Source organism: Acinonyx jubatus, chromosome D3 (assembly GCF_027475565.1).
Source record: "Acinonyx jubatus isolate Ajub_Pintada_27869175 chromosome D3, VMU_Ajub_asm_v1.0, whole genome shotgun sequence".
In the NCBI taxonomy this organism is placed as follows: Eukaryota; Metazoa; Chordata; class Mammalia; order Carnivora; family Felidae; genus Acinonyx; species Acinonyx jubatus.
The window spans coordinates 3,657,277-3,680,533 of NC_069392.1; positions in this window are offsets into that span (position 1 = coordinate 3,657,277).

The window sequence follows — 23,257 nt, forward strand, 5'->3', positions numbered from 1 at the left end:
CCCCGCGGACACCTCGATGTTGTCCGGCTCCACGATGGAGAGACAACAAAGGTCCGAGGTCCCACGCCACCCGTGTCACTGAAGCCCTGGGAAGCCCACCCGGCACCTTCTCCCTGCTCCGTCCTTCCTTTGCTGTTCCCTCTCTTCCACGAGGCACACTGTTCCTGTCGCTGTCACTGCTCCCGCTCTGGCTCACCTCTGGGCTTCCACCTGCGTGGACCTGTCCCGTGCACGCCCCGAGCCATCCTTCAGACACGTCCCTACGGACCCAGGAGGCGCGAGCCACTGTGGCTGGAAGGGCGGTCAGGGGGGCGAGAAGGGCAGAGCCCCAGTGAGGGGGTTGAAGACTGGAGAACCCAGGCGCCCCTCTGGGGACTGATGCTTTTCCGGGCAGAGAGGGGGAAACTCGGTCCTCATTCTTAGAGGAGAGAGAGCTTCTCCTCCCAGCCAGCGTCCAGGGGCACGACCATTGGATATCACTTGGTGCTTAAGTATGAGGTCCCCCTCAGCGGATCTAGCAATGCCTCTAATTCTCCAGAAACATGTCCACCTGTATTAGCTTCCTGGGGCCACCACACACGGGGGGCTGAGAGCAAGGGAAATGTGCTCCCTCCCTCTCTCATGCCTCTGGAGGCCAGAAGTCCCAAATCCAGATGCTGGCGGGCCACGCTTCCTCTGACGGATCTGGAGAGGGTCCTCCGTGGTTCTTCCAACCTCCCGTGGCCCTGTGGCCCTCCAGCCTCTGCCACCATCGCCACGTGGCCGTCCTCCTCTCTGGGTCTGTGTCCCCATGCATCCTCTCCTTTTCAGACAAGGACCCTGTTGCTGGATCTAGGCCCAGCCGACTCCAGTATGACCTCAGGTTTTCTAAGCACATCCACAAAGACCCTGTTTCCAAACAAGATCCCGTTCTGATGTCAGCAGAGCCGGGGATCTGGGGAGGACACGGCTCAGCTCAGGGCACTGACTGCACGATGCACAGTCCCAGGTGTGGGCCCAGGAAGAGGCTGCTACGAACACCCTTGAACTAAAAAGTGTGAAAGAAGCTCTTACGAAATACCTTTAATTTAATTTAAAGTAATTTAAATTTTCCGACTATTATCCACGAATTTATCTAAACCCCTCCTGGTCTATTTCTAATTTTAGTGCCATCGATGAAAGACAATGAGTTCCATATAATTGCTACACCCAGGAGGAAGTCGCTGCTTGCTTTTATCTCCACTCTCTGCTAAAGGCACTAAAATATCCCTTTAATAGATCATCCGAAGGGTTTTTCTTCCTTAGCTCCCTCCTTTCTCCCTCCCTTCCCTCCCCCCTCCCCTCTCCCTTCCTCCTTCCTTCTTCCCTTCCTTCTTCCTCCCTTTCTCCTTCCTTCCCTCCCTTCTTCCCTCCTTCCTTCCAATATCCTCTCCTTCTTCCTCCTTCGCTTTGTTTAAGCCATCAACAAGAAACAGATAACTTTTCTAAGCCACACGGAACTTCTGTCTTCACAGCCTTCTCATTCCTGTTCTCTGTTCCCCTCGGGTCATAAAAACAAATACTTTCTTCCAAGTTGATCTTTTGCCTATTTGGAAGTAAAGCATGGAACGTATTTTTCTACTTGTCAGAAATATCATTCTAAATGTCTAGGCAGCTAGAGAATAAATATCACTCAGTATGAATAACTAATCACGTCTGAAAAGAGAGCCTCATCTAGTCCTGCTGAATCAGTCCTGAATCCCAAATGCTGCTGCCGTGGTATGTGATGCACAGCTCCCCTTACGTTTTCAGTAAATGTAAGGTTGCTTTTTCTTTTTCCTGCTGTCTTCCTTGACCTAAACACACTAGTTGCTTAAAGGCTAGCTGTCTGTGGGAGATTTTACTCAAGAACACAGCCTTTTCTCCCAAGCTCTATATCTAGTTTAGGGTGCTGCTCTTTTGAAGTCTAGTAAGGGGGATATTTTGATTTGCATGGTTTCAGCTAAGACCCCAATTGCCTCTCTTCAAAATAGATACAGATTTATCAGATGCTCACTCTATGCCACATTCTATGTCAGGTGGGAGACAGGAGCTCAAAGGTGAACAGGACCCAATCCAGTCCTATCTTATGCAGCCTTTTCATGAAGGCGGGAGAAACAGAGACATACAGATACATAATGATCACACAGGGTGGTGAGGACAGGATAACATATGCTCAGGGTGCTATGGGAACATGGAGGGGCCTGCCCTCAGCCAGGTACAGCTGTCCTCAGACGTGGATTCAGGTGAAGGGTGAGTGACAGGGGCTTGGCCTGGGGCGGGCGGGAATTCCAGGGAGAAAGGGGATAGAACAAGCAATAAAGAGCATCCTTCGTGGAGAGAACTGTAGGCTATGTTTCTAGGACATACAATTGAACACAGAACCGGACCATAACGAGGTACACCTGTTGTGCCCGTGTCAACTCCTGGCTTGAGATTGTACTAGAGTTAAAGAGTAAGGCGAAAGCATTGGGAGTGCCAATGCCCAATGCTTTCCTCTACCCTTCAAGATTCTTCTGTCTAGTCTAAGGACTAAATTGACATGAGACAGGTTAACAGGAGAAAATCAAATTTAATTACATACCTACAGGAATCCCACGCACATGACACGTTCCCAAAACAGTCAGGCAAAATGAGAAACGTATCATCCTGAACTAAGGAGAAGACAGTAGGGGTCTGGGTATTCCAAGGAAAGGAAAGCAATTCACAGGAAGATGAGAAAGGTTACATACCTGGTAAATAAATGTTTGCTGAGCCATCCGGAGACAATGAGACACAGAGAGGAATCTCAACAGACTTTGTTAAGCTCCTCCCTGCCCACCATACCTAGTTCATATGATACACCAGACATGTTGGTGATAGCTCTCGTCCTGGAGCCAGATCCCTGCCGAAATTCTCTTAGGTAGTTAGAGGGAAGGTCAGTGCTTCTTCCTGGGTCTTTGGGGCCTTGATTGTTTTCAGCTCCAAATAACCTGCATTCAGGGTGATCATCTTGTGGCTACTCATCCTGAACCCCTACATTGCTCAGGATGATCCCAACTGGGCCAATGGAAACTGTGTCCACATGTCTTTGGACACGCTTCCCATCAAGAGGTGGCACTACCATTAAGGGCTAATAAATTGAATTTAAAACTGAAAAGAGCATCTTGGTCCCCAGGGAGGTGGGGATGAGTGGAAGAGGTTTTAGGCACACAGGTTTTGGGGGTTTGGGGATTGCCTCTGACATTTAAAGACAGATGAAGGACACCAGGATGAGAGAAGCAGTGGGATCCAAGGGCAAGACAACCCAGTATTGGAAAGAGCATTGGCTCTTCCAGGCAGGAAGCACAAGACAAGAATTCAGAACAGGAGAGAGTAATAGATAGATCAATTGAATTCAGTCATGGGTGTGAATCAACCTGGGGGGAGTGTTCAGACTCACATGGAATAACAGAAGACCTCCGTTTGTGGGGGCGAACCTGGCGACCCTGACTCTCATGGATATTCTAGAAAAATCCTGAACAAGGCCATCTGGGTTTTAAAAGAAGCACCCAGGTGTTCAGGGGCTCCAGATCACCTGCTCTGGCCCGAAAAAACTTTGTCAACCAACAATCTCAGCCCACTGGGGGGAAAATCCTAATTATCATGAGATGATAAAACTCAATTTGTTTGGGAGTGTAACCTCAATTTGCTGGAGACGGTAAAATGCAGAAAGGTTGATAATTAAAAAATAGTGATGATAAAGAAATGCAGGACTGTTTACTGACACTTTTGTGTTAAGCCTGAGTATTAATGGGAGATAGTCTGTACTCAAAGTGTTTCTAATGTTTAAGACAATTTGTCACATTACATAAGAGATTAGCCTCGTGGTTTCCAACTATCAGAGGGAATTTGGAAATTAATTTTAGATTGCCAATTTTAAGTTGGAAAGTATAAGATAATTCACCTGAGTATAAACAAGATTGGGCTGCTTAACAGAAGTTGAGAGTTCTCTGTAAGTTTATTTATTAGATTTACTAGGGCTGTTTAAGTATTTAAGAGAGCTTTCCATATTAATGAGGCATATACATTGCTTAAAAAGAATCCAAATACATTAAATTTATGAACATATTTTGAAATATTTAAAGGAATTTAATTTACTAACTCATTAAACCTTTCCTCTTAAAACATTATAAAATGGGAGATTTATAAACAGGATATTAAAGATTTCCAGTTGAATTTCGAGGCTTTAGTAAAAAATATCGTTTTGCAGTGTTTAATAAGTAGAATAAGGAAAAGAACAAAAACAAGTAACTGTGCAAAGTCTTCTCTCTGCAAAGAAGACACTTTTATAGCATCCAAAAGTCAGAGTCCTGAGTCACTAACAGGAGATGGCCCATGCAGGTGTCTCTGTGCTGTGTGGGTGGGGACAGGATTGATGAGCCAGGACCCATCCTTGGAAAGTGGAAGAAAGAAACGAATTCAAGGAGCCAACAGGAGTCACCCGAGGGGGCGGGGGGTGATGGCGCTGGGGGTTACGATAAGAGACACCATTGCAAGATGGAGGGCTGGGCTGGTTCCCCCACCCAAGGAGGATGTAGAGTCGATACCCGGTTAAAACAAAGCAAAACGAAACCAAAAGGATAACCAAACGAACATTTTCCAGGATGTAGGATTCTAATCTGACTCAGTCTATCTAGGGCCTCAGATGCAACTCTCCTCTTAAAAATGGCAAAAGAGGGGCGCCTGGGTGGCTCAGTCGGTTGAGCCTCCGACCTCGGCTCAAGTCATGATCTCGCGGTCTGTGAGTTCGAGCCCCGCATCGGGCTCTGTGCTGACAGCTCAGAGCCTGGAGCCTGCTTCGGATTCTGAGTCTCCCTCTCTCTCTGCCCCTCCCCTGCTCATGCTCTGTCTCTCTCTCTGTCAAAAATAAATAAAACATTTAAAAATTTTCAAAAAAATGGCAAAAGAGTTGGTGTGAAAATCCTCAGAATCATCCAATTCAAAAGGAGACTGAAGAGATTTCTGGGTGGCTCTGATCCTAGATGGAAGTACTTTCCTGGATCAGCATCTGATAAACACAGAGCCGTGGTGATACTTACCAGAAGGGACATGGGATTTCTTCGTTTTCTGATCTACATCTATAGATGTAATTTCTGTTTTAAAAATGTTATTGCTTACTCCCCCCCCCACCCCATCACCAACCCTGAATAGCAGTCTAAAGTTGAATGAAAGACAGCAGGTATCCCCTCATTAACTTAAGCAATTAATTCTTTGATCCTCGTTCCCGTTTGTGCAAACCATTAAGGAATGTTAGCGTTTGATAAGGCTCAGGTCCTACAGGAATGCCTTTCACGTGGAGATTCTGGCAGTTCTAACTTTTCTCCAGGGTGAGCCCCCATGTGGCAAATCTTGCCTCCGAAGTGAGATAGGGCCATGTTTGTCTAAGGAGACAACTCAGCAGTGAAACAGACCTGCCTCATGGAAGATTCCTCTTTGGGACGAGGGAGCGTAATAAGCACTGGCTGGGAGAGCCGAGACCCCCTGCTCCAGGAACCTGGTCTGCAGCTGTGGCATAGACAATGGGTTCACCAACCCCCCTCCCTCTCCCCTAGTCCCACAGCAAGACCAGACCGTATCTCCAGCTTCCCGGTGCCCTTAGACCATATTTCCGTGTTGCAGCAACTGTCGATCTTATTCATGAAATTGTAAGACCCCCCTCCCCCACCATCCACCCCAGGCACATCAGCTCAGGGTCCCCCACCCACACCGCTATCTGTGGGTGCCGGAGTCACGGGACTGTAAATTGCTTTGGAAGCCACTTTCCATCATTCCTGACACAAATCAAAACCCGAGCCATCCACGGTGACAGCTGCTTGACACAGAAGCTTTGTGGTGCGTGGATTTGCTGTTTCGTTTCTTATCCCAGTGAAGTCCCTCTTGATAGGAAGGAAGCACAGGGGTTGGAGGTGTTTGTGTTAGAGAGAGGGGCTGGGGGCGGGGGGCGCCGGTGGCTTACTTGCCTTTTTTTTTTTTTTTTTATGAAATTTATTGTCACATTGGTTTCCATACAACACCCAGTGCTCCAACACCTGGCTGGGGACAGAGTTGCATGATGATTCCAGGGCTTCTGAGCTCCTCGGTGGGGGCACCCCAGTGCCCTCTGTCCTCCCTGGGTCCCTCCTGCCCCCACCGCCCCTGCTGTGCTGCTACATCTGGAGGACGAGCCTGCAGCCAGCAAGGACCCTGGCAGGGTGTGGGCTGGCCCCACCTGGAGAACTTAGCTGTGTCCAAATCACCAGGCTAGAAGTAAGGCTCCCAGCTGAGAACATTCACAGCCCTCCAACCCCTCTTTCCCAGGCAGTCAAACATTCCCGATTACGATATTTCAACCCCAACTGCTGGGATTCAGACTTTGAAGTCAGCTCTCTATAGAAACAATGCCTTCTTCATGAAATAAATCAATCTTGAGTAGACTTTTCATTACGTGTATGCGCGCATGTGCACACATGTGATCGCTTTTTAACGATGACTACTGAGACAGCCACTTTTACTGTGGATACAATTTTAGAACCCAAACCAGAAATGAATTCTTTCGCTGGTCCAGTTTCTATGCTTTTGCCACAAGGAGCTCAGAATGAGGGTGGTCGTCCACCTCCAGACAGATCCGTGATCTGTTACACCACTTCTTAAAGTGGAACACCTGTGTGCAGAAGCCATGGTTCCCATCCATGTCACTCCTTCCCACCATGAGACCTCGTCCTTTGACAACTGGGTTGTTAAAGGGGCCCTTCATGACAAAAGATACCTGCCCCCCCCCATTGCCAATACCTTCACAGGCATCCCTTGTGCCCTTCACGGGGCTTGTAATAATCAGCACAGATCATGTTTGTGGTGGAGATGCAGGGAAAGGCCGTGTAGACCACCCGACGCATGGTGGCAGGTTGGCAGGTTCACCCCCTGCCAGAGACTGGCTGCAGCTGGCTACGTCTCCTGCAGGCTGCCCAGCCGGTCACCTGACCCTTGTATGCAGCCCGGAACACTCGGCAGCCAACGTCTCCTTGTGGGGTAGGCATGCAGGGTGGGTGTAGTTAGTGATGCCGAACTTCTGGAGCCTCAGTATGGGGACGCCCTGAGCGGATCGTGGATGTGGTTCTTCTCTAGCAAGGAGATTCAGCACTATGCTCATACCTGGTATGGCTTCTTTGCTAATGCATGAATACACGGATGAATATAACACAGGAAAACCTTGGATTGCAAGCAACTTGTTCTGCACGTGTTCCGCAAGACGAGCAAACATTTCTAATAAATTTTAACTTGAGAGATGTCTTGCAATATGAGTCGTACATGACATGATCACAAATGATCCAATGGTTCTCTCTCTCTCTCTCTCTCTCTCTCTCTCTCTCTCTCTCTCCCATGCTCAGATGGTCAGATGCTCAGATGCTCAGTCTCAGGCCACAGTGTCTGGCAGAAATCAGTGATTTTTCAGAACTTTGGAAGGTGCCCAAAACTGGCACTGGTGTATTTTCTGTCACTTCAAAGCACCTTTGGACAGTCCTTTGCTTTTCCATCCAAGACTGAGCTTAGGAATGCTTTGCTTCATTCCAGGTCAGGCTGCCTGCGGATATAGACCCGTTCCTCTGCCACCTCATTGCCAGTTACATTAAATACAGAATATGACAAGAGTTTATTAATAAAGTCAACATCCATGTGAGCATATTCAATGGCCCCATGCAGAAAAAGGTTCCATGGAGCCAATAGATAGCAGTGATTCCATTAGTGATTGTGAAAGTCGTCCTACACAATAACCCTCCACTCTTTTGTCACCCTGACACCAGCTACGAAGGTTTTCAAAGGTAAGTGCAGGTTAATTTGTTTATTTTTTGTATTTTCTTTATTATTTTCTATTACAGTATTATAATCATTGTTATATGGATATGTTTGGGTTGTAGAACAAATCATCTGAGTTTCCATTATTTCTTATGGGGAAATTTGCTTGATAGACAAGTGCTTTGGATTACAAATGTGTTTCCAGAACGAACTATGGTTTTTGGTCATACTTAAGAATACTTCTGCTGCTGGGGCACCTGGGTGGCTCAGTTGGTTGAGCGTCCGATTTCGGCTCAGGTCATGATCTCACAGTGCGTGAGTTCAAGCCCCGCGTCAGGCTCTGTGCTGACAGCTCAGAGCCTGGAGTCTGCTTGGGATTCTGTGTCTCCCTCTCTCTCTGCCCCTCTCCTGGTCATGCTCTGTCTGTCTCTGTCTCTGAAATAAATAAACATTAAAAAAATTGTAAAAATAGGGGCACCTGGGTGGCTCAGTCAGTTAAGCGTCCGACTTTGGCTCAGGTCATGATCTCATGGTTCGTGGGTTGGAGCCCCATGTTGGGTTCTGTGCTGACAGCTCAGAGCCTGGAGCCTGCTTCAGATTCTGTGTCTCCATTTCTCTGCCCCTCCCCTGATCACACTCTGTCTCTTTCTTCCTCAAAAATAAATAATAAAAACAGTAAAAAAATTTTTTTAAAGAATACTTCTGTTATTCACTTAATGTGTTATGCTAATGCCCATTTTCAAATTTGAAAAAATGTTCAGGGTCTGAAATTCCAGGCGCCTCTGGTCTCAGGATTTCCAACTGTCTGGTGCACCCAGGGGGCTCCCAGTCTCCATCAGAAGGGAGGGGGTGCCCAGCACGAATGGGCGGGGGTTGGGCAGAGCCATTTCCAGCCTGGGGTGGGGTGGGGTGGGGGGAGCTGGGCCTAAGAGCCCGGCTGCACAGGGGTGGTTATTTGTTTGCTGTCTTGTCTGAGGGTAGGCCCCCCCACACCTTCACCACTGATGTCAACATCTAAAATGCATCCTCCACATGTATGCATCTGGGGAGCCATGACAGGGCATTTCAGGCATTGGTCTAGAAGTGCCCGACCCACAGGGGATCCTTGCTAATGCAGAACAAAGACAGGTGCGTCCATGGCTCTGCCATCCAGGGTTTATTCCCGTTCCTGCTTCCTGTATGGCTTATCGCCCATTTGAGGGAAGCTCTCTCTTCTGGACCCAGTGGGGGTTCCCCTAGAGATGGACCGATCAGTGAGCCAGAGCCTTCACGATCCTGGAAGCCCCACAGCATAGAAACGTGTAATGTTCGTAGAGCGCCTAGAACAGGATCTGGGACAGGGGTGGAAACAGGTGTTAGTCACGTCTGTCACCCAGCTCCTCACGTGTTAGAATCTCCTGGCAAATAAGCTGAAAGCAATAAGCAAAGTAAGAGGAGAGAACTTCTGTCCCCAGCACCTGCCTTCTCCCCCCAGGCCCATTACATATTTCTCCTGCCATGCTCACAGCATCCTGCAAGGAGGCCACCACCCCCCACATTTTTCAGGTGATGAAAGTAGAGACTTCACGTAGTTACGCTGCTTCGAAAGGGGACATTTCGGGGTGGGGGGGGGGAGGCAGGGTCAGCTGCGCCCACGCTAGATCTCCAGCTCGGACGCCTGCTTTTTTTCCCCCTTTATCTCAGCATTTTCTGATTCACGTTTTATTAAAGCCGCATCTTATCTTTGAAATAAAGAGAATTGTAATAAACGCACTATGGTCTCGAGCGCTGTGAACACTCCGTCTCAATACCAGGCGTCCAAGAGTTCTTTTTATTTTGCAAAATCGAAATGTTAATTTCCCTGCAAACATGACGTGATTTACAAATAAGGCCTTCTCGACTTTTCACATTTTGGTGACTCTGAACTCTTCTATTGGGGGTTGAAAACTGTAATTAAAATAAAAAAATAGTAACAACTGCATTTCACCTCTCAAATTTTTTTAAAAAATTTTTTAACGTTTATTCATTTTTGAGAGACAGAGAGAGACAGAGCATGAGTGGGGGAGGGGAAGAGAGAGGGAGACACAGAATCCGAAGCAGGCTCCGGGCTCCGAGCTGTCAGCACAGAGCCTGATGCAGGGCTCGAACACACGGACCGTGAGATCATGACCTGAGCCAAAGTCGGAGGCTCAACCGACTGAGCCCCCCAGGTGCCCCTCACTTCTCAAATTTTAGATGAACAAGACTGAGGAATGAAGACAGTAACAACTTTCCCTTACCTTAACCAGAGGGAGGTAAACTTTCATTACCTCATTCAGCTCCATTCAGAATCTGCATACAGAGTGTCTGACCAGCATAACCTGATTACAGCCTCTTCTCTGTAATGTATGTGGGAAAACCAGCATCTTAAACCGGAACTTTCTGAAAAGACTCTATTAGATTTAGTTAATTGAGGAAATAAAGGATTTACTGGTGAGATATGGGGATGTGGATCACTCCTATATATATACTTCTGGGTTTTGTTTTTCCATCCGTGATTTTTATTAGGGAAACGATGCCTCTACAGGGAAAAGTTTGCACCACTTTCTTCCAAAGTGAAGATGCCCTGATAAACCGAGGGAAGCTCCACAATAGAACTGAAAAGGAGGGGCTTCAGGGAGCCTGGTGACTCAGTTGGTTAAGCCTCCAACTCTTGGTTTCAGTTCAGGTCATGATTAGGTGGTTTTGTGAGTTGGAGCCCCACATCAGGCTATGTGCTGACAGCTGGGAGCCTGGAGCCTGCTTCAGATTCTGTGCCTCCCTCTCTCTCTGCCCCTCCCTTGGTTTACCTCTCCTCTCTCTCTCTCTCTCTAAGTAAATAAATATTTTTTACAAACGGGTGATTTCACCCAGGGCTGGGCTGCAGTGAGATGACCTCGTTACATGCCCCGCCCCCTTCTTTTATTCCCAGCCGTGCGACCTGGCGCCTATGCCTGGCAGCCTCCGTTTCCCCTCCTGCCAATGGGAGGCGCTACCAGCACAGTCCGGGGGGTCCTCTTGGAAGAACACACAATGTAAGGAACGAAGGAGGCTTGTCAGAGCTTCCGGCATGATGGAAACGTGGGCTTTGTGCCAGCGCCCCGCTCCCTCCTCCAGCCTGGAAGCGGGATGCTGCCGGGAAGGACTGGTTGCCGTGGCAACCACCACATGTAGAGCAGAGCTCTCTGTCTTGTGGCAGTGGCTGCCCTGGAAGCTGACAGCCTTCACGCTGTCTCTAGGAATTTGTTATTTAAGTGGGAAATCGCTAGGTTCTGCGCGGTAATTAACAGTGCTCAGATGCCCGCACTGTACGTTCAAAGCCTACAATATCCACAGCACGATGAGCAATAAATTTGTATTCTCTGTGTCACACGTGCTGTTCTTAGGGGTACATTTTGGGTGTGGCTCTCTGGGAGCTACTGCCCCATCGCCCTGGCGATGCATGAAATTAACCAACTGAAGCCAACCCTGGAGGTTGGGGTCCGAAACCTGGATCGTTTCTCCAGGGGCTCTGGGTGGCATGCATGGTGGACGTTGGCAGATGATCCACCATCATTTTCTTTCTTTTTTGTTATTTATTTTTTTAATGTTTATTTATTTTTGACAGAGAGAGAAACAGAGCATGAGCGGGGCAGGGGCAGAGAGAGAGGGAGACACAGAATCGGAAGCGGGCTCCAGGCTCTGAGCTGTCAGCACAGAGCCCGACGCGGGGCTCAAACCCACAAACCACGAGATCATGACCTGAGCCGAAGTCGGAGGCTCAACCGACTGAGCCACCCAGGCGCCCCTCCACCATCATTTTCTTAAAGACAAAATGCACGGGGTGAGTTTACTTGTCATGTCTTGATTGTGGGGTGCTGGGGGGTGGACCCCAAGTAGAAGATCCCAAATCTTTTCCCATGACTGAGATCCCCCCCACCTCCATGCAGGTGATGGGATTTAGATCAGAAGGGAGGGGTGGCCAGCCCTGCTCTCCAAGAGGTTTATCCCGAAAAGTCTAGTTTGGACTTAGAAGCTAACCCGCTTAAACTCACAGGATCCTAAGTACTCAGAAAGGACAGGCCTGATTCCATGAGAACGGAGACTGGGCGACCGGGTGTCATTTCTCAGCATTAGATGAGCACACCTCACCTACTGTTTCTTGCGCTCAGCGTTGGGCTCACGAGGGCAATCAGACAGGTGCCCGGGGGAGCTGTGAGGTATGGAGGTAGAGACTGGTTGGTTCACACTATTGAGAAATCCCAGGGCTTCAGAAACTGGTTCAAATTACATCATCAGGCTGTGGCTCCCTTGCCTCTTACTCGCCTCTGCTGCCGCCTGGATTAGCCTCACTTTCAGACACGTCGTCTCCACTGGGGACCCCATAGGCCCCCAACGGCCAGTGCCCTACAGATAGCATGGCCAGGAGAGAGAGAGTCCCTCGTGCCAACGATGCTAACACCGGAGGTCACACAGCCCAGCTTGGTTTCATCTACGCCCCTGGGCTGAGCCAGACAACAGCCAGAGAGATGGGATATTCTGATCGATTGGGCCACAGTCTGGGTCTATGGTGGGGGCAGCTGTAACCAAACCATGTAAACAAGAGCTGGGATGAGGTGCTTCCTTGAAGGTGGATTAAAGGGGTGTTCCAGGAGGGGGATGGGTGCTGGGTGGGAGGGCCACCCCAGCTCCCGGTACACCACTGTTGCGATGCCATCTCAAAGAGCCAGGACCTGGCAGTGGGCCCATGGGCCGTTAGTTACAGGAGAAGTGAGCCAGGTGGGGTGGAGGAAGCAGGTCGAATGCAAAGGGTGTTTTGTGCAGAGAGGCACGATTTATAGCAATGGGGCCAAGGGAGAAACATCCAGCGATCGGTGGGCTGGAGATCGTGAGTTACGGTACAGCCCAGACCTCTGGGAGCCGTTCTGGGACTGAGCTTTAACCAGAGGCTACCAAATGGGTGAGTTGTTATAATTTCCTCCCCGGGGAGCATATTTATATTCTAGAAATCTCCCTTCAGCACTTAGGAGGCGTTGAAATAATTAGGGTGAAAAACAAGCAGAGATAAACAGTGTGGTGTGTAGTTAGAAAGGAGTGCTGGTGGGACGATTTTAGGGTGGTCCAGTCGACCAGGCAATAGTGAGTGGCTGGAAGTTCATGGTCCAGAATGACTCGCGGCCTCTCGGAAAGAAAGGGGGTTCTGGAAGCAGACACCCTGTATTCAGGTCCTAGTTCAGCCTGCTGGAAGCAGGGGGAGTGGAAGGTGGGAGACAGGTGCCCAGGGTTGGAGGGAGGAACCTGGGGTGGGCAGTGTGCAAGGCACCCCAGAAAGCCTCCCAAGCTGTTGCCAGCTCAAAGTGGGGAGGTGGGTGAACGGACCGCACGAGGAGGCCCACGAGAGCGGGGCCAGTGTGCACGGAGCCACGGCAGAGTCTCAGCCAACAGGGAGAGCGTCCGCCCTCGTGGAGGGACTGAACATAAGTTTTTGTTGATGTGAAATTCACAGAACGAAGTTAACCATATTTTTAAAATTGTTTTAAATGTTCATTTATTTTTGAGAGAGAGAGAGAGCAGGGGAGGGGCAGAGAGAGAGGGAGGCACAGAATCCGAAGCAGGCTTCAGTCTCTGAGCTGTCAGCACAGACCCTGAAGCAGGGCTCAAACCCACGAACCACAAGATCATGACCTGAGCCAAAGTTGGGCACTCAACTGACCGAGCCACCCAGGCGCCCCAATTAACATTTTCAAAGTGAACAACTGAGTGCCGTTTAAGACATTCACAATGTTGTGCAACCAACTGTCTGTATTTGGTGGCAAGATATTTTCATGACCCCAAAAGGAAACCTGTACCCACTGAACAGTTGCTTCTCACTCCGTCACCCCAAAGGACCTGGTTATTGCCTGTCTGCTCTCTATCTGCAAGGATTAACCTATTCTGGATACTTCGTAGGAATGGAATCATAAGCAAGTACTCAGATAACTGCACGAACACACATGTCCACAGCAACACTATTCTCAATAGCCAAAAAGTAGAAACAATCCGAGTGTCCACCATCCAGGAGAAATGTGGCGTATTAGTACAGCAGAATATTGTTTGGCCAGAATATTGTACTACAATTGTATTAGTACAGCAGAATATTGTCCCAGAAAAAGGGACCAAGTTCTGATACTTGCTACAACCTGGACGGATATCAAAAGCATTGTTCAGCCGGACACAAAAAGGTGTATTTTTTAAGGGTATCTATTTTGGGGCACCTGGGTGGCTCAGTCGGTTGAGTGTCTGTCTCTTGATTTCAGTTCAGATCATGATCTCACAGTTCCTGAGTTCGAGCCCTATTGTCAGGCTCGGCGATGACAGCTTGGAGCCTGGTTGGGATCCTCTCTCTCCCCCTGTCTCTCTGTCCCTCCCCCACTCGTGTGCGCGCGCGCTCTCTCTCTCTCTCAAAATAAATAAACTTAAAAAAAATAAGGTTTATATTTTAATGTATTTTTATGATTTTTCTCCAGAATATTAAACTAGTTGAAAAAAATATCGACAGATTGAAAAGACAGTGTATTGAAACTCATATCATTATTTCTAAATGTTTTATTTATGCCCTATTTAACATTTTGATATTTTGTTCACCGTGGATTTTTGTTTGTTTGTTTTTGCATTCATTTTGACCTCTTAGCATACTGCTTTCGAATTATTCAAGTATTTAAATTACTAAGTTACTTATTTTGATTGCTGAGTGCTTTGGCACACCTACATTTTAATTTAATTTTTTATTTTTTAATTTTAGAGAGAGAGAGTGGGAGAGTAGGGCAGAGGGACGGAGGAAAGAGAATCTTAAGCAGGCTCCACACTCAATGCAGAGTGCGACTCAGGGCTCAACCCCACCACCATGGGATCCTGATCTGAGCCGAAATCAAGAGTCGGGTGCTCAATGGACTGAGCCACCCAGGCTCCTGCCCCTACATTTTGTGCCCAAGATGAGTACCCACTCTCTGCCCACTGGTCCCAGCTGTGAGGGGGGCAAGGGGCCCCGAGAGCCGGGCGGCCGGTGGCTGGTGATATGCTCCGGTCCTGAGGATTGCTGAGAGGTCACCGAGTGCTAGGGACCTCTCTAAGCACTCCCGTGCGTCAACGCGTTTGATCCCTCACAGCTGTACGGGGCGGGAGACACCCCGTCTTGTGTCTGATTTGAGGGTCCTGCAGTTATTCCCAGAGGGGCTGACTGATGTATCAGGTCACCAGCTGGAAGGTGGAGGAACTGGGACTTGAACCCAGGTCCAGAACCCACACGGTGAGCCACCCCATTGTCGTGTGGGATACAGCAACAAGTTCGTGTCCCACGGGCTCTTACAAAACAAGGGCGACCAAACCCTCCGCATCCCGACCGGGGCGGGGGAGCGTCTGCCTGCCTCCCAGAAAAGCCTCGGCCCCCCCCAGGCCAGAGAGCCGGTGGCTCTGTCACCACGACATATGGCCCGCGGACGCCGTTCCAGTCCTCAGCTCTGCCGCTAAGTCACTGTGTGACTGTGGGCTCCTCATGGAGCGCCTCTGCGCCTCAGTTTTCATCTCCCTAGAAAAGGAAGAGCTGGCAAGACGCTTTTCATCCAAGTTAGTAATTCTCTTAAACCTGGTCCTGATGAAGAGTCAAAAAGGGGCAACACGGGAAAATTAACGTCATCGGAGCATCTTAGCGTAGAAAAGGGGAAAGCCCGGGGTCACTGGCGGCGAAGCGGCTGCTGACTGGGGACAGACCAGCTTGATGGGCAGAGGTCAGGAGAGAAACCTGTGCTGTGATCACTGCCGATGCCATGGCAAGGGCCAGATCACCAGCGAGAGATTTTCCCGGGACCTGGACGGTGAGGATTCAATTGTACCAACGCAGACAATTGTACATTCAATTGTACCCACGCATCTCCGGCTTCCGAGCCCTTCCTCAGGGCCAAGCCACCAAAAGGTGTTCAGCAACTGAACGTGCGGGACGCGTTGGGAGGGAGGCTGCAGGTGTTGACCTGACCACCCCAATCCCTGAGCACGGTGACACGCGGGTACGTGTTTGCATCTTGAAAGCTTCCTTTGACACCCTTCTGGAAGCGGACATGAATGCTGCGAGGTCCTTAGTGTCACCGCGATGCAGCCAGCTTCCCTCCACCACCCGACCTGCTCTGCAGACCCCTCTCCCCTCACCCCATCCCCCAGCGCACCGCGCACCATCCAGGGCGCCTTCTCAAGTGCAAATCTCAGGCCTCCGCTGCGATCGTTAGACTGCCCGCTGCCCTCCGTGCTCTAGGGTAGACTGTCACCTTCTTCGGGTCGCCGGCAAGCCCCCGGGCACCTGGGGCCCCCACCTGTGCTGCCCTGTGAAGCGAGTCCTATCCTCCTCCCTCTAAAGGTGCTGGCCCGACCTTCTCTACCTTCTGGAACCTTGCAATCTCCTTCGTGTCCGCCTGGACGGCCTTTTATCACCCCTGCTTTCCTCCCTGCTTCATGCCTTAGTACCACCGTGGGGTCTGCCTCCTCTGCAAAAAGCCCCCTGAGCTTTCCCGAGACTGTTCTATGATCTGCCCGAGTTAAGAAAGCCTCCCCTCCTGCAGCCACCCCACTGACCCTGCTCTGGGCTGGGTAATCTGGTTGCTTAAATGGGAATGAGACAAAGCTCCGGGACACCGCAGGGTGGAGCCTGGTCAAAGGTTTATACTCCACTCTATTCCTTATCAAATGCAGGGCCCAGACTGTCCCCCTCTGCTTGGAGATGAGCGAGGTCAGCTGTCAGGGTGGCCTTGGACGCTGGGGCTGGCATGTCTCAGTCCCGGGTGGGGACAAAAGACAGGGGAGACACCTGTGCCTCTGCCGGGAATTTGTGGACCATGAGGGAGTAGAGGGCGTGCCCTTTTTTGTCCCTTTCTAGGGCAGACGTGTGGCCATTGCCACTCACGAAACGCAGCCCCGGTGTCTGGTGTGGCCTTGGGGCTCCAGGGTCATGCTCCCACCCAGTTTGTTCAGGCCACCACTCTGTCCGCAGAGCCAGATCCTGACATTCATTCCTTCGCACTCCTGCTGTGTGCGCATCTTTAAGTATTTTATTTATTTTTGACAGAGCACAAGCGGGGGAGGGGCAGAGAGAGAGGGACAGAGGATTGAAGCAGGCTCTGCGTTGACAACTCGGAGCCCGATGTGGGGCTCGACCTGAGCCGAAGTCAGGGATCATGACCTGAGCCGAAGTCAGACGCTCAACCGACCGCACCACCCAGGCACCCCTGTTGTGTGCACATTTTACAGGGATGAGTATCGTAACCGTGGCCACTCTGTGACCCCAATGTCCCTAAAGAGAACGACGTTAACTGAGGAATTTGGGACTCCAAGCCTACGTTGAGGACGGTTCTGGAGGTCTACCGTGAGATGCTCTCATTGGCTCCATGGTACCAGCTCAGATCACAGGAGAGCATTGAATGCATTACAAACATCTCAGCACTATCTTTATTCTCCAGTAGTTGGTGAAATAGAAACTAGACTCTAGTTGAACTAGAACATTCATCCCCAGGCCTGGCTCTCCCTAAATGCTCATCGAATGAATGAGCTCGTTTTGTTTTATTTACAGATTTAAAGAAGTCTTCTTGCTCCCTATGTCCAGAAGCCACCACGGATCGAGCAATCCTCAGATGCACGTTTTCCCCAAATGACACTCAAACATCCTGTGCTTCAAGGCTTGAGGATCAGTGTCCCCCTCCCCATGTCCCTCACCCAGAGCTGCCTTAGAGTCCAGCGGAAAGCCAACAATGCGCTAATTAATTTGTTCTCTGTGTTTATTGCCCGAACAACAGATTCAGTGCCCGTCATCTGCTGAAAGGCAATTAATCATAAACTCAGCAGTGTGGTCCAGGTTTGATAAGGTGGCCTCACAGCCACACCTGGCTGGATTGACATCATGGAAGATGTTCAATATCTACCTTCAAGAACTATTCAAGATACTTAATGAAAACACTTTTTTTCCTCTGTATTTCTCTTGTAGAAAAACAAACAAACAAACAAACAAACGTGTAGCCAACAGCTTTTTCCTCCCCATCGCAAGCAGTTTTTAAAAAAATACTCCACCTCCTAGATGGAAGAAGGACTTCTATCTGGGTTCCTGTTTATTTGCAAGATGTAGGAAGCAGGTGTGCCGAGTATATGTACCAAACAGAACAAAACCATCTTGCAAAGTACAAAAAGTCCCATGTATAACAAAAGCTAAATCCACCCTTCCTTCCTCCCTAGTTAACTTTGGAAGCTTTTTGTAAAGGCAAAGAATTTGAACAAACAGCTCTTTAGAGAAAAGGAAAAAAAAAAAAGGTTTCACGGATTTGGCAAGCAATTCCGAAGTCTGTTTGAATGTGCCTTCGTGCGCTGCACAGGGAGCCACAGCTGCCCAAGGCTGTCCTTAATTACATTTCTGAAGTTGAACTCCAAACAATTTGTTTCCATTATCTTTCTTCCAAGGTGGGTTCCGGAAAGGTCCGGGGAATCGATTTCGGAAGGCAGCATAAACTTCCTCGCCAGAGCCCTGGTGACGTGTCATTTAACTGAATTTCACTTGCTAGATACTAATGGGAAATCTGGGTATGGGTCTGATATACGATGTGTTTCCTTCTGGCAGTGAATAAAAGCCAGCTTTCCTGGGGATTTGGATGTGAAGACTGTGCTGTGTCCATCATGAGACACGCCTCCACTTAATCCACGGCATACCCCTACCTGACATTGCAAAGGGACAGGGTTCCTCCTCGCCAAAATCATCACTTGAAGACAGGGAGAGAGAGTAAAGCTGGCATCTCCTTGGCGCCCAGGGACAAGGAGAAGTTTCTACGTGTTAAGTGGAGAACACGTGGCTTGGCTTTGCGGAGTCGAGTCACGGTGAATCTGCCCAGGTCTGGAGATCCTCAGTAGGTGCAACAGCAGAAGCAGAACACGTCTCTTGATTTTAGGAACTCATTTATGCGACGTCTATCCCTGTGTATCTTTGAAACGCTCCAGTCTAGGGCATGCATTTCAAATATAAAACCCAATTAAATAAGTGCTTTAAAAATTTTTAATTTATGTTTATTTATTTTTCAGAGACAGAGAAACAGAGCGCGAGCAGGGGAGGGGCAGAGAGAGAGGGAGACACAGAATCCGAAGCGGGCTCCAGGCTCCGAGCTGTCAGCACAGAGCCCGACGCGGGGCTCGAACTCACAAGCCGTGAGATCGTGACCTGAGCCGAAGTCGGACGCTCAACCAACTGAGCCCCCCAGGTGCCCTTTAAATAAGTGCTTTTAAAAGCTTATACGTATTTTCACTTTTTCCTTCTAAAAGTAATATATAGTTATGCATAAATATATAGAAATGAAAATTATAGATGATCAGCCTCTCCAAATCCAGTCTCAAGAGGGGGCCACTGTTCATTGTTTCCAAAGTATTCTTCCAGATATCTCTGCTCTGTAATGGCAAAACCACCTGCCCTTAAAATGTTTATTTTAAAAAAATATAGAATTTTGCGGGGTGCCTGGGGGGCTCAGTCAGTTGAGCGTCCGACTTCGGCCCAAGTCACGATCTTGCAGTTTGTGAGTTGGAGCCACGCGTCGGGCTCTGTGCTGACCGCTCGGAGCCTGGAGCCTGCTTCGGATTCTGTGTCTCCCTCTCTCTCTGCCCCTCCCCTGCTTGCGCTCTGTCTGTCTCTCTCTCTCTCAAAAGTAAATAAACATCAAAAACATTAAATATGTAATTTTTGATAATATTGTATCTCACTTGATTTCCCAGCATGGCACCTTTAGGTATGAATCAGAAAAAGCCACGGCTTCCTGAAAGTCGCCATGACAAGTGTAGAACTGTATGATGACTGGGGCATGAATGACACTCCCTGTAGTTTTGTAGTGTGCAACCTGCCCAACTGTGATGCTGGTCCTCTACCAGTCTTAGGGCCTGTGACTGTCCACAGCCTCTGGCTCAGTGCTCCAGTTTCCTGAGATCTCACCTCCTTGCGGCCACCCTTGCACAATTCTTATATTCCAGTGACCCCAGTGTCAACACTGATGCTAAACTGAACCTCTTCTGTTACTAAAGATGAACTCTCCTTCTCTGATGTTTCATGCAAACAGGGTCCCCTAGTGCGTGCTTGAGGCAGACCTCGAAATGCACTGCTTAGGTCTTCTGCCCAGGTCCACCTGACCTCCCGTGGCCTCTGCCTTGAGGCCACACTTCCGCCAACCTCTCCCCCACTCCGAAACGAGCATGATGGGGATTCTAGCGCCTGGATCACTTCCCCCCCTACCGGGGACCCATCCCAGGACGTTTTGTCTTGAGACCCACCGTGACCACTTGGCTCAGCAGAATGTCACTGAAATGGACCCGTGGTGCTTTTCGTCTGCCTGAAAATAAAAAGCACAACCACAATTTTGAAAAAAAAGAAGAAAGTGTTGCGAAATTTATGATGATCGTCATAGCTTGTCTCCACCTACCCTCAATTACTATCAGATCGTGTCACCTGTGTCTGAACAAGAGCATAGTCCCCCTTCTCCCCTCTCATCCTTTGAGGTATTCCTCATCAGATATTTTGATTTCTACCCATATTTTAAATCTCACAATACATGGGTCTTGTTTGCACTTGAACTTAAGAATGAGAAAAATATATCTTTTCTATTGAATCACATGATTGCTCTTTCTAGAACACTTAATTCTCCCATACAGACCTACCTGCCTTTGGAGGAGTTCAAATCTCCTGCTGATGGATGAGGTCATGCTTTGTTTGCCTGAAAAGTCACATTTCTGCCTTTATTTTTTGAAAAGCATTTTCACAGTACAATTCTAGGCTACTAGTTGTTTTGTTTTGTTTTTTTTGCCCCTAACAAATTGTTCAGCACTTTCAAGGCATTATGCTATGGTCTTCTGGGCTGTGTGATTTCAGATAAGAAATGTTTCTCAAATTGGTTCCATGCTACACAATGTGCGTTTCTTTGCCACTTTTGAGATTCATTCTTCGCTGCTTGTTTTCAGAACTTTTATCATAACGGGTGCCAATGGAAGCTTTCTTTCTGTTTCTCCTGCTTTGGATTTATGTGTCATTTGGGATCTGTGCTTGTGCAGTTTTCATAACGTTTGGAAATTTTTAAGCTATGATGTCTTCAATTACTTTTGGACCCCCATTCCTGTACCTTCTTTATGGACTCCGGTCACATTTAGAAATTAAATATATAATATCTATCTCCAAATAGTTCAATGGAGGACGTTAACAGCTGTGTAGACGGTGAAGAAGAGGGTAATTTTTCATTAGTCATCAAAAATGACACCCCTGATCCAAAGAGGAAGTAAAAAAAAAAAAATGGAGCACGAAGCAGAAATGTCTGATTTTTGACAAGTGCCGATCAGACAACAGCGAAAACAGAGCCTCTACGACCTTTGGGGCGGCATAAAGCAGTTCAGAATGTATCTTTCATTTTTTTTCCTTCTCATTGCATTCATATTTGTCTTTAAATCCTTGAGTACACACAGCATATGGATAGCTATTTTAATGCTCTTAATGAAAATGCCATGATTTTATCATTTATGGGTCTATTTATACGATATTTTTTTTTCGCAAAGTCATCTTACAACATCATCAACCAAAACCCGGCTCAGGGTTCGCTTTGGTGCTGGTGACCTGAGAAATCTTTCCTGATGCTCTCCGTGCTCACCACCCCACCTTGCCAGGGTGAGTCAGGCACCCGCAGCACCCGGACTCCTGTCACAGTCCACGCTCCCCTCTCCAGTGCTTCTCGCTCTCAGAAACGAAAGCTACTCTTCTCCATTAGGTCCGTCCTGTCTCCCTCCCTCCCTGTCTCTTTCCTTCTTTCTTTTTTCTTTTTCTTTCTCTCTTTTCTTTCTTTTTTCTTTCTCTTTCTTTTCTCTCTTCCTTTCTTTCTCTTTCTTTCTTTCTCTCTTTTCTTTCTTCCTGTCTTTTCTTTCTTTCTTTCTTTTCTTTCTTTCTTTCTCTCTTTTCTCTTTCTTTCTCTTTCTTTCTTTCTCTTTTTTCTTTTTCTTTCTCTCTCTTTTCTTTCTTTTTCTTTCTTTCTTTCTCTCTTTTCTTCCTTTCTCTCTTTCTTTCTTTCTTTCTTTCTCTCTTTTCTTTCTTCCTCTCTTTCTTTTCTTTCTTTCTTTCTTTTCTTTGTTTCTTTCTCTCTTTTTCTTTCTCTTCTTTCTTTCTTTCTTTCTTTCTTTCTTTCTCTTTTTTCTTTTTCTTTCTCTCTCTTTTCTTTCTTTTCTCTCTTTTCTTTCTTTCTTTTTTCTTTCTCTCTTTTCTTTCTTTTTTCTTTCTCTCTTTTCTTTCTTTTTTCTTTCTCTTTCTTTTCTCTCTTCCTTTCTTTCTCTTTCTTTCTTTCTCTCTTTTCTTTCTTCCTTTCTGTCTTTTCTTTCTTTCTTTTCTTTCTTTCTCTCTTTTCTCTTTCTCTCCTTTCTTTCTCTTTTTTCTTTTTCTTTCTCTCTCTTTTCTTTCTTTCTCTCTTTTCTTTCTTTCTTTCTTTCTCTCTTTTCTTCCTTTCTCTCTTTCTTTCTTTCTTTCTCTCTTTTCTTTCTTCCTCTCTTTCTTTTCTTTGTTTGTTTCTTTCTCTCTTTTTCTTTCTCTCCTTTCTTTCTTTCTTTCTTTCTCTTTTTTCTTTTTCTTTCTCTCTTTTCTTTCTTTCTTTTTTCTTTCTCTTTTCTTTCTCTTTCTTTCTTTCTTTCTTTCTCTCTTTTCTTCCTTTCTCTCTTTCTTTATTTCTTTCTCTCTTTTCTTTCTTCCTCTCTTTCTTTTCTTTCTTTCTTTCTTTTCTTTGTTTGTTTCTTTCTCTCTTTTTCTCTCTCTCCTTTCTTTCTTTCTTTGTTTCTTTCTCTTTTTTCTTTTTCTTTCTCTCTCTTTTCTTTCTTTTCTCTCTTTTCTTTCTTTCTTTTTTCTTTCTCTCTTTTCTTTCTCTTTCTTTCTTTCTTTCTTTCTTTCTCTCTTTTCTTCCTTCCTTTCTCTCTCTCTCTCTCTTTCTTTCTTTCTTTTCTTTGTTTCTTTCTTTCTCTATTTTCTCTTTCTTTCTCTCCTTTCTTTCTTTCTTTCTCTCCCTCCCTTCCTTCCCTCCCTCCCTTCCTCCCTCCCTCCCTCCCCTCCATTGCCCAGCGTGATGCCAAGCAGACTGGCAGTTAACTCTTGTTGTACGAACTGACAGCTGAATGAAGGAAAGCATGTGTCTTTATCACTACTACTCTCACCTCCATGAAACCAGGGTCACTAATCCTCATTAGTGTAGCCCGAACAATGAGCATCTGCTACCACGTTGCCCTGGAACCCTGGGACTGCTTCCAGTGTCTAGTGTATACAAATGGTGCACCATCAATGCTCCCTGAATCCCTCCGGAGAGAAGTGGGAATCTGAAAACTGAATTGAGCAGGCTATTCCCTTTCTGTTCTAACTTCTGGTAAAACGAGGCGAATTGAGCTAAAAAGAGGCTCCTGACTCACAGTGTGTATCCATCCACCCATCCATCACTGCCCTGGC